The following is a 9,398-nucleotide window of genomic DNA, read 5'->3' as shown; positions in this document are numbered from 1 at the left end:
ATGTGCGTGGCCGTCCCTGCTCCTCCCGCAGCCGCGTCTCTGGAAGTTCGTTGAAAGGATTCGGTGCCCTCCCCGCGCGTGAGGAAAGATTCAGGCCCCTTTTCATACCGGGGGGACCTTACTCTCTGGTAAATATTGCAAAGAATGTGTCATGTTAAGTCTCTTCACCAAAGATACTTTTTTAAAAAGTTCCCTTTATAAAATCACTTTTTAAACTGTGAGTAGAAGAGGGGAGGGAAAGACTGTGCCGGGCAGTAATATTTGTTTTTATCCACATTCTTCCTAAGATGTTTAGATTCCAGAATAGTCCCTGGTAGTCTTGCTCAAAGACTTGCTGTCCATCTTTCTTCTGCCCTTTTCTCCTTCTACCTGCTTTGTCCTTCCTGCCTCACGTACCCGCAGTGATTCCGTTTCTCTTCCAGTTCTGTGTACTCGTGTGTGCGCGCGTGTGTGTGTGTGTGTGCGCGTGTGTGCGCGCGCGTGTGTGTGTGTATGTGTGTGCGTGCGTGCGCGCGCGTGTGTGTGTGTGCGCGTGTGTGTGTGCGTGTATGTGCGCGCGTGTGTGGGTGTGTGTGCGTGCGCGCGTGTGTGTGCGTGTATGTGTGTGTGCGCGCGCGTGTGTGTGCACATGTATGTGTCCTGAGCTCCACTGTCTCGGCGGAGTCCTGGGCTGCAGGGCTGCTCTGCAGGAGGAATGAATGGCTCCTGAGTTTCCTTCCATCAACTAGATAGAATGTGTCGCTTTTCCGGTTTCCCACGTCCACATCGCTTTAGTGTTAGGGAGAAGCGGAACCTTTTGCTCAAGGAGACTTAGCCTGGTTGACCAGAGAACTCACTGCTTATGGCGACAGGTGAAACCATGACTGATGAGTCCACATGCCCTCAGGCCTACCTCCCTGTGCAGACACACGGATCAGCCTATACAGTGGACAGGTCTCAGGCTGGAACTTGAGGACATCAGGTTTCTGAGAGGCACAGTCAGTATTGCCTGGGTGGTTACATGCCACTGAAAGGGAGAGCGAAACGGAGGCATCGCATTTTAAGTGATGTCTTTCTTCCTTACAAAAGGGTCTTCTTTTAAAGTCTTTGGGACTTTTACCTGACATCCTTTTGCTCTCCTTCGATAAGGCCTACCTAGTGCCCACACCTAAATCCTTCATGTTATTTCTTCAGGGGGCATCCTGCCGACTGCTGATTGAGCAGGGTGTGGGGTTCTCTTGCATGCCCGCCTGCCCCTCCGTTTGCCTGCCCGCTAAATGCAGAGAGCAGCCAGGAAGACCAAGGAGGCAAACGGTCGGGCCCCCAAACTCAAAGACAACAAACATCTCAAGGCCCAAATTTAACGTTCTCTCATGTGAAGGGGTTGGTGGTTCTGTGTGTGTTTTCAAGTAGATGAACAGCGTGGGCTGAAATGGACCTTTCTTCTGTGCTCACTTAGTTTGGGGCACAGTTCCCAAGAGTGGTAGTTGCATGCCCAAATCATAGAGCATTAGTTTGGAATTGAAAATTACCCTTCTCATACAGTTCTGAGATCTTCAAGGACACCTTCCCTGATCACCTGTCTTTTTCTTTCAATTCTCACTCGAGGATATTTTTTCCATTGACTTTTAGAGAGAGTAGAAGGGAGGAAGGTGGTGAAGAGAGAGAGAGACATGGATTGGTTGCCCCCTGCATCGGCCCCGGTTGGAGCCAGGGAGTGAACCTGCAACCCAGGTATGCGCTCTTGACGGGGAATCGAACCCGAGACCCTTTGGTTCCAGGGCTGGTGCTCTACCACTGAGCAACACTGGCCAGGGCTCACCTATCTTAAATTAGCACCCCAACACAACCAATTTCATTTTCTTTCTTTCTTTTCTTTTTTTTCCAGAGAGAATGGAAAGAAGAGAGGAAAGGAAGAGAGAGAGAAACATCCATGTGAGAGAGACACATGGATTGGTTGCCTCCCACACACGCCCTGACCAGCCAGGAACTGAGCCTCCATCCAATATACATGCCCTTGACTGGGAATTAAAACCACTGAGCCAAACTGGCTAGGGCTTGTTTTCTTTATAGTTTCTTTTTAGTCTATGAAATCACCTTCCTCATTTAGTTATTTATTTATGGTCTGATCTGCGTTTCTCCGCCCCACTAGAATGTAAACTCCATGAGAGCAAAGACCTTGCCAAGCTTGTTCTCAACTGGTTCCTCAAAGCCTAGTTCCTGGCACATAACAAATACTCACACTTGTAAAATCCTAGAGATAAGGATAGAGTTTCCTCTAAGCATTTCTGAACCTTGTCATCAAGACCCAGTTTTAGAGGGTGGCGTGATCTATGTTGAAAAGGGTGAGGATGTCCCAGCTGGCATGGCTCAGTGGTTGAGTGTGAATCTATGAACCAGGAGGTCACAGTTCGATTCCTGGTCAGGCCACATGCCCAAGTTGCTGGCTCGATCCCCAGTGTGGGGTGTGCAGGAGGTAGTCGATCAATGACTCTCTCATCATTGATGTTTCTATCTCTCTCGCCCTCTTTCTTCCTCTCTGAAATCAATAAAAATATACATATTTTTTTAAAGGATGAGGATAGGTCAAGGAAGCTATGGATTGTACATTCTTCAGTGAAATGGAGACTTCTACTTTCAGGGAAGGCAGTAGTTCAATAGATTAAATCAAGTTAATCCATCCAAAGTCATTTTCCTGTTGTAGAGACTTTATGAGGCAAAGGCAGTGCTAAGTTTTGTGGGTATGGAGAGGGATGCCCTTGGCGGGGATGCTTGAGGTTGGTTCCAGGCCTAATGTTAAGTGGACAAAAGCATAATGAAGAGTAGAGGAAACGGACATTTTTCAGCATGGACACGACTACATCATTGGTTAACAATATGGTCATGGTTTAGAACAGGGGTCCTCAAACTACGGCCCGCGGGCCACATGCAAATACAAATATTGTATTTGTTCCCGTTTTGTTTTTTTACTTCAAAATAAGATATGTGGCCAAAACCGGTTTGGCTCGGTGGATAGAGCGCCGGCCTGCGGACTGAAGGGTCCCAGGTTCGATACCGGTCAAGGGCATATACCTTGGTTGCAGGCACATCCCTAGTAGGAGGTGTGCAAGAGGCAGCTGGTCGATGTTTCTCTCTCATCGATGTTTCTAACTCTCTATCCCTCTCCCTTCCTCTCTGTAAAATATCAATAAAAATATATTTTAAAAAAATAAGATATGTGCAGTGTGCATAGGAATTTGTTCATAGTTTTTTTTAAAACTATAGTCCAGCCCTCCAACGGTCTGAGGGACAGTGAACTGGCCCCCTGTTTAAAAAGTTTGAGGACCCCTGGTTTAGAAGGACCAAACCAAAAAAATTATGTTTAAAAAAAGATTGCATATAAATATAACTCAGTGCACAACATAGAGAAAAGTTTAAAAATCTAAATTTGTTCTTTTCTTTATAATCATATATCTTACTTTCCCTTTTATTTTTACTTCTAAATAACTTGCTTCTTTTCCCATTTCCATTTTCATTTCTCTTTGCTTCAAAGCACTTGTTTACTTTGGTTAAAAGACACTTTACTGAGGCCCTCACTGCAAAGTAGCCATCACTTGATCCTACCTAGTCCCTGGTCTCCAGTCCTCCTCTCCCTACTATCCATAAACCCTGTACCATAAAACCCAACCCCTTGCCCTGGTGTGATTCCGTCCTGCGCATCTGTTCTGCAGCCCAGAGCCATTCATCTCCGTCCGCCTTCTCTCTCACCTAAGCACGTGCTCACCCCATGGAAGATTCTATGGACGTGGACAAGAGCCCTCTGAGGCCCCAGAACTATCTTTTAGGTTGTGAACTAAAGGCTGACAAAGATTATCACTTTAAGGTGGACAATGATGAAAATGAGCACCAATTATCTTTACGAACGGTCAGTCTAGGTCAGTGATGGCGAACCTATGACGCGTGTCAGAGGTGACACGCGAACTCATTTTTTTGGTTGATTTTTCTTTGTTAAATGGCATTTAAATATATAAAATAAATATCAAAATATAAGTCTTTGTTTTACTATGGTTGCAAATATCAAAAATTTCTATATGTGACACGGCACCAGAGTTAAGTTAGGGTTTTTCAAAATGCTGACACGCCGAGCTCAAAAGGTTCGCCATCACTGGTTTAGGGGCTGGAGCAAAGGATGAACTGCACATTGTCGAAGCAGAGGCAATGAATTACGAATGCAGTCCAACTAAAGTAACACCGGCAACTTTGAAAATGTCTGTACAGCCAACGGTGTCCCTTGGTGGCTTTGCAGTAACACCACCTGTGGTCTTACGTTGAAGTGTGGTTCAGGCCTGTGCACATTAGTGGACAGCACTTGGTAGCTGTGGAGGAAGATGCAGAGTCAGAAGATGACGATGAGGAGGATGTGAAACGCCTAAGCATGCCTGGAAAGCGGTCGGCCCCTGGAGGTGGTAGCAAGGTTCTGCAGAAAAAGTAAAACTTGCTGCTGACGAAGATGACGACATGCAGCCCTTTACTTGTGCGAGTCTGTTAACTTGCACGAGCTTGGCTTTTTCTGCCTGTCGTCTTGACTCTGCTCTCTGGAGTCTGCTCCATCCTTGCAACACAGACTTTGCTATGTACTATTAGATAACGCTGCTGGCAACCTGTCCTTGCCTTCAGCTCTTTGTTCCTAATTTCTCTGCATCCGTATCCTACGCATCTATAGGGCCTCCTTTCCCCTATTACCTGATGCCTGCTGCCCTCTGGGACTCCACCTGTTGTTTGCTCACCGTTCTCTGGCTCTCAGGTGCTGCCTGGAGGGCTGGAGTTCCTCCCACAGAGCAGCTGCACCCGGCTCAGGTGAGTCTCCTCCATCCTGCAGCAGTTACCACCTCACCCCTGCCTTTCTCTGTCCTGAGAGCAGAGGCATGATGACCTATTACACTTTGGTTATTTTTTAACTAAATTAAATTTCAAAGTGTAATAGGTGTATTTATGTGTGTCCCAAAAAAATGTATACACATTTTGAATGATTATAAAGTCAGTATTTATTAACATAGAGTTCATGTTCAAAATTTAAAAGAATCTACAGAAATGAATAATTTTTTTTTTTTGTCAATGCCTGTTTTCAAACTGATGACCATTCTGGTCCAGGCACTGCTGATAACCCAAAGCAATGGAATCAGAAACATCAAGAATCAAAAGAAAAAGAAACCAAGGATCATTTCTCACAATATTTGTGCGCCCTCAATTTGTCAACTGTTGCAGGTTTTGTACCATAAACTTTATCTTTTATGTATCCCCATAAAAATGTCTAGTGGACAAATTTTCTTTGTTTAAAGCTTGGTCTGGCTCCACCCATTATTTCAAATCAGTTAAACCTAAAAAGAAATGAAAATTGAGTTATCAACTATTAAAGTGTGTATACATGTTTTTGGGACACCCTGTATATGATTTTTATTAACATACATTATATTTATACATATGTATATGTGTAAGCAACTCATACGTGATTCTGCTTTCTAAGGGTGTCCCAAAATTCACGCAAGAAGTAATTTTGATAGAAAACACAGGTTTATAATTAAAAATTCTAAATTTTTTATTGATTCACAAAGTATACAGTATAGGGTTGTGTATGGAATAGCATATCGGATAAATGGATTATCATGTCTCGATAGCGAGCACCATTAACTGTTATCGCCTGAGCAGCCACATTTTCAAAGAATGGTCCGATGATGCCTCCAGCCCCAAATCTGCACCAAACAGTGACACGTTGTGGATGCATTTGTTTCTCAACAATCACTCGTGGATTTTCTGAACCCCAAATGCAACAATTTTGTCAATTAACCAAGCCATCAAGATGAAAATTAGCCTCATTGAAATTCAGCCACATTTATGCAAAACGGTCATGGAAAATTTCAACAAAAGAGTGCGTATGTGCCAGCAAAGCCGTGGAGGCCATTTACCCGATATGCTATTCCATACATAACCCTATACTGTATACTTTATGAATCAATAAAAAAATTACAATTTTTAATTATAAACCTGTGTTTTCTATCAAAATTACTTCTTGCGTGAATTTTGGGACACCCTTTATATTGCACTACATTGCATTACATTACAAATGCTATATACTTTTCAGGGCATTTTGGGGAAATAAAAGTGGCTAGATGCGTATTTATCAAAATTAAGTCCATTAAAGTCCCATATGTGGACATTTTTAATGTTTCTAAAGTCAGGAAATACTTGCAGTATTTCTATTGTTATACTTGCAGTTATACATTTTACTAATCAATTTTGATGCTATGTAACCATATTTCATCAAAACTAAGATATGATTGATTATAAGAAGCATCATTATTTTATGTAAAACTAGGAAGGAAAAACCAATGAAACTAGGGCACATCACCAGTTACAAGATATCCTAATTTCAGGATGACAGAATGTCAAAAAACTGTATCTAGGACAGTGATGGCGAACCTTTTGAGCTCGGCGTGTCAGCATTTTGAAAAACCCTAACTTAACTCTGGTGCCGTGTCACATATAGAAATTTTTGATATTTGCAACCATAGTAAAACAAAGACTTATATTTTTGATATTTATTTTATATATTTAAATGCCATTTAACAAAGAAAAATCAACCAAAAAAATGAGTTCGCATGTCACCTCTGACATGCGTGTCATAGGTTCGCCATCACTGATCTAGGAAATAATGAAATACAGTGTGTTTTAATGCATCTAAAAGGTAAAACAATGCCATACAGGCCAATAGCTTGAAATGTTGAGTTTCTAGGTTTTTGACCTATAATCTTATTTGTTAGTTATTCACAATCCTTGAATAGCCACACTATGAATGTTAACCACAAAAGCAGAGACAGGACAGTTTAAGTGCATATAAACACATAAAACAAACAAAAGTGAATAACTTGTGATTCAGTCATATAAAGTTTAGAAGAAATACTAGCACCAAGTCCTGTGCTTGGATTATATTACAAACAAAAATTAACTTTCTGACAGCTGCTTATCCTGAAAATGTGTGAGGACAAGAAGAACTGAATTTTAGATGTTGCACGTGCTTTTGTCTTTGGAAGAGTGAAACTAAACAATCAGAAAAATCTCGGCAGTGCAGTGGAATGACTTTGCATCTGTCCCGGAAGCTGAACAATAGTGCTTGTTGCTTATGGGGCCATCAGGAAAAGCCAGCTGTGGATTTCTTTCTGGTACAATTAATTGCTTCCGCTGTATATAATATTGAAAGAATTGGGTGCTTTAGTGCGGAAAAAGGATATCCTGCTACACTCCTATTTCCTCACAAAGGCTATTATTGAGTCTTTTGCCATTAATTCTCAGGCCTTGGATTATCCTGTGATGAAAGCCTGAGAGGCTTTTCACTTTTATAGTCTCTTATCTCCTCTGTAGTTGGACCTCTCTGGACTTACCTGCTCTTCTCCCAGGACTGGTTAATTGCTAGGATGTCAGAAGGTAGCTAATGACTGACTTCCTCTTCAAAGACTAACTGTGAGCTCATCTCTATACTTTTTCTTGGAGTGGCCTTTCTCATTGTTGAGAAATAGTCTGAGTTCTGTCATAATTTGAAATTACATATGTGGCATTTCCGATGCCAACTTTCAATCCCTGTCCACCCTACACCTTGAGACCATCAGGGGACTCTTATAAATCCTCTGTATAGACCTTCATTGTCCAATATACTAGCCACTTGCTATGTGTGCTTATATAAATTTTAAATTAGTTAAAAGTAAATAAAATTAAAATTAAATTTCTGTCTAAGCCTATTAAGTGTTCCATAGCTACAAGAGGTTAGTGGCTACCATATTGGAAGAGTGAAGAAATAGAACACTTCCATTGTCACAGAAATTTCTGTTGGACAGTATTGGTATAGATTGTGACCTGCTCAAGTCAGGCCTCATAAACAGTAGTTGAGCCCTTCTCCTGAGTTGGTGTTTCTGTTCTCACCATTTAAAACAGTGGTTCTCAACCTTCTGGCCCTTTAAAACAGTTCCTCATGTTGTGACCCAACCATAAAATTATTTTTGTTGCTACTTAATAACTGTAATGTTGCTACTGTTATGAATCGTAATGTAAATATCTGATATGCAGGATGGTCTTAGGCGACCCCTGTGAAAGGGTCGTTCGACCGCCAAAGGGGTCGCGACCCACAGGTTGAGAACCGCTGATTTAAAACAAATGGTGGGAAGACTAGGACTCTCTGGGATCATGTCTAGCGTTTGTTACTAGAGTAGTCTGTCTGAGCATGTAGAGCAGGAGTGGGGACCGTCCAGCCTGCCGGCCGTATAAGGCTCACGGGATCAATTGATCTGGCCCTGCCAAGGCATTAGGGGTGAGTTAATTAAATGTTTGATCAAATATAGTAGGCTAATTTTTAAGTTGATAATTTTGTATGGCCTGTGAATGACTTTATAAATATCCAAATGGCCCTTGGCAGAAAAAAGGTTCCCCACCCTGATGTAGAGTCTCAGAAATGGGGGATTGCTGTTCAACAAGTATCAAGTTACAGTCATGTAAGTGTTCTTACCACATACAATAAAATTGTTAAGTGGTAGAAAATTGGCCAAAAGTCTAATAGTGGATGGAGGAGGTCTAGTCTACCACTAGTGTCCAGGTCAGGGGTGGGCAAACTTTTTGACTCGAGGGCCACAATGGGTTCTTAAACTGGACCGGAGGGCCGGAACAAAAGCATGGATGGAGTGTTTGTGTGAACTAATATAAATTCAAAGTAAACATCATTAAAAAAAAGGGTTTGGTTTTTTTTTTTTTTTAGTTTTATTCACGGCTGGCCTAGAGCCTTCAGAGGGAGCATGGCCCTGCCAGCCATTTGACTTTGGACTTCTGGTCTCCAGAACAGGGAGAGAATGGAGTTATGTTGTTTTAAACCACCGAGTTCGTGGTGTTTGTTACAGCAGACACGGGAAGCTAATACAGACACCATAAGTGGTTGTGATTATCATAACTATTCCTCTGTGCGGTTCAACCAAAATTCACATCCGATCTCAAGTGAGGGCAGGTTGTGTGCACACGCCCACGGCTGTGCACGAAGATGAACGCCTTGCACTAAGGGCATCCTCTCCCCGCACAGGGGCCACTCCCTGGAGGGTGTACCGGCCCCTCCCTTGCTACATGGTGTTTGAGAAACCTTCTAGTCATCCCGCAATCTGACTTGGCCAATTTCCTTACTGAAATCAGACCTCCTCATAACACTGCACCTCAGCAGCCTGGCTTCCGGAGGCGGCACCTCCCCCACAGGCTCTTTGGAAAGACAGCAGGGCCAGGTGGGTGGACAGCAAAAGGCTCAGGTGTATGGTCCCGGAGGAGCTATTTCTTTCTTTTTTTAAAAAAAATATATTTTTATTGATTTCAGAGAGGAAGGGAGAGGGAGAGAGAGATAGAAACATCAATGATGAGAG

The 9,398-nt window shown here is 42.7% G+C and overlaps 1 pseudogene; it reads left to right on the top strand.

Annotated features, from left to right (window-relative positions):
• Positions 1-3,730: 3,730 nt before the first annotated feature.
• LOC102239714 lies at positions 3,731-4,496 on the top strand (annotated as a pseudogene).
• Positions 4,497-9,398: the final 4,902 nt, after the last annotated feature.

This window comes from Myotis brandtii, unplaced genomic scaffold (genome assembly GCF_000412655.1).
Source record: "Myotis brandtii unplaced genomic scaffold, ASM41265v1 scaffold33, whole genome shotgun sequence".
NCBI lineage: Eukaryota > Metazoa > Chordata > Mammalia > Chiroptera > Vespertilionidae > Myotis > Myotis brandtii.
The sequence above is the reverse complement of the archived record's forward strand: the minus strand, read 5'-3'. Positions and strand labels throughout refer to the sequence as shown.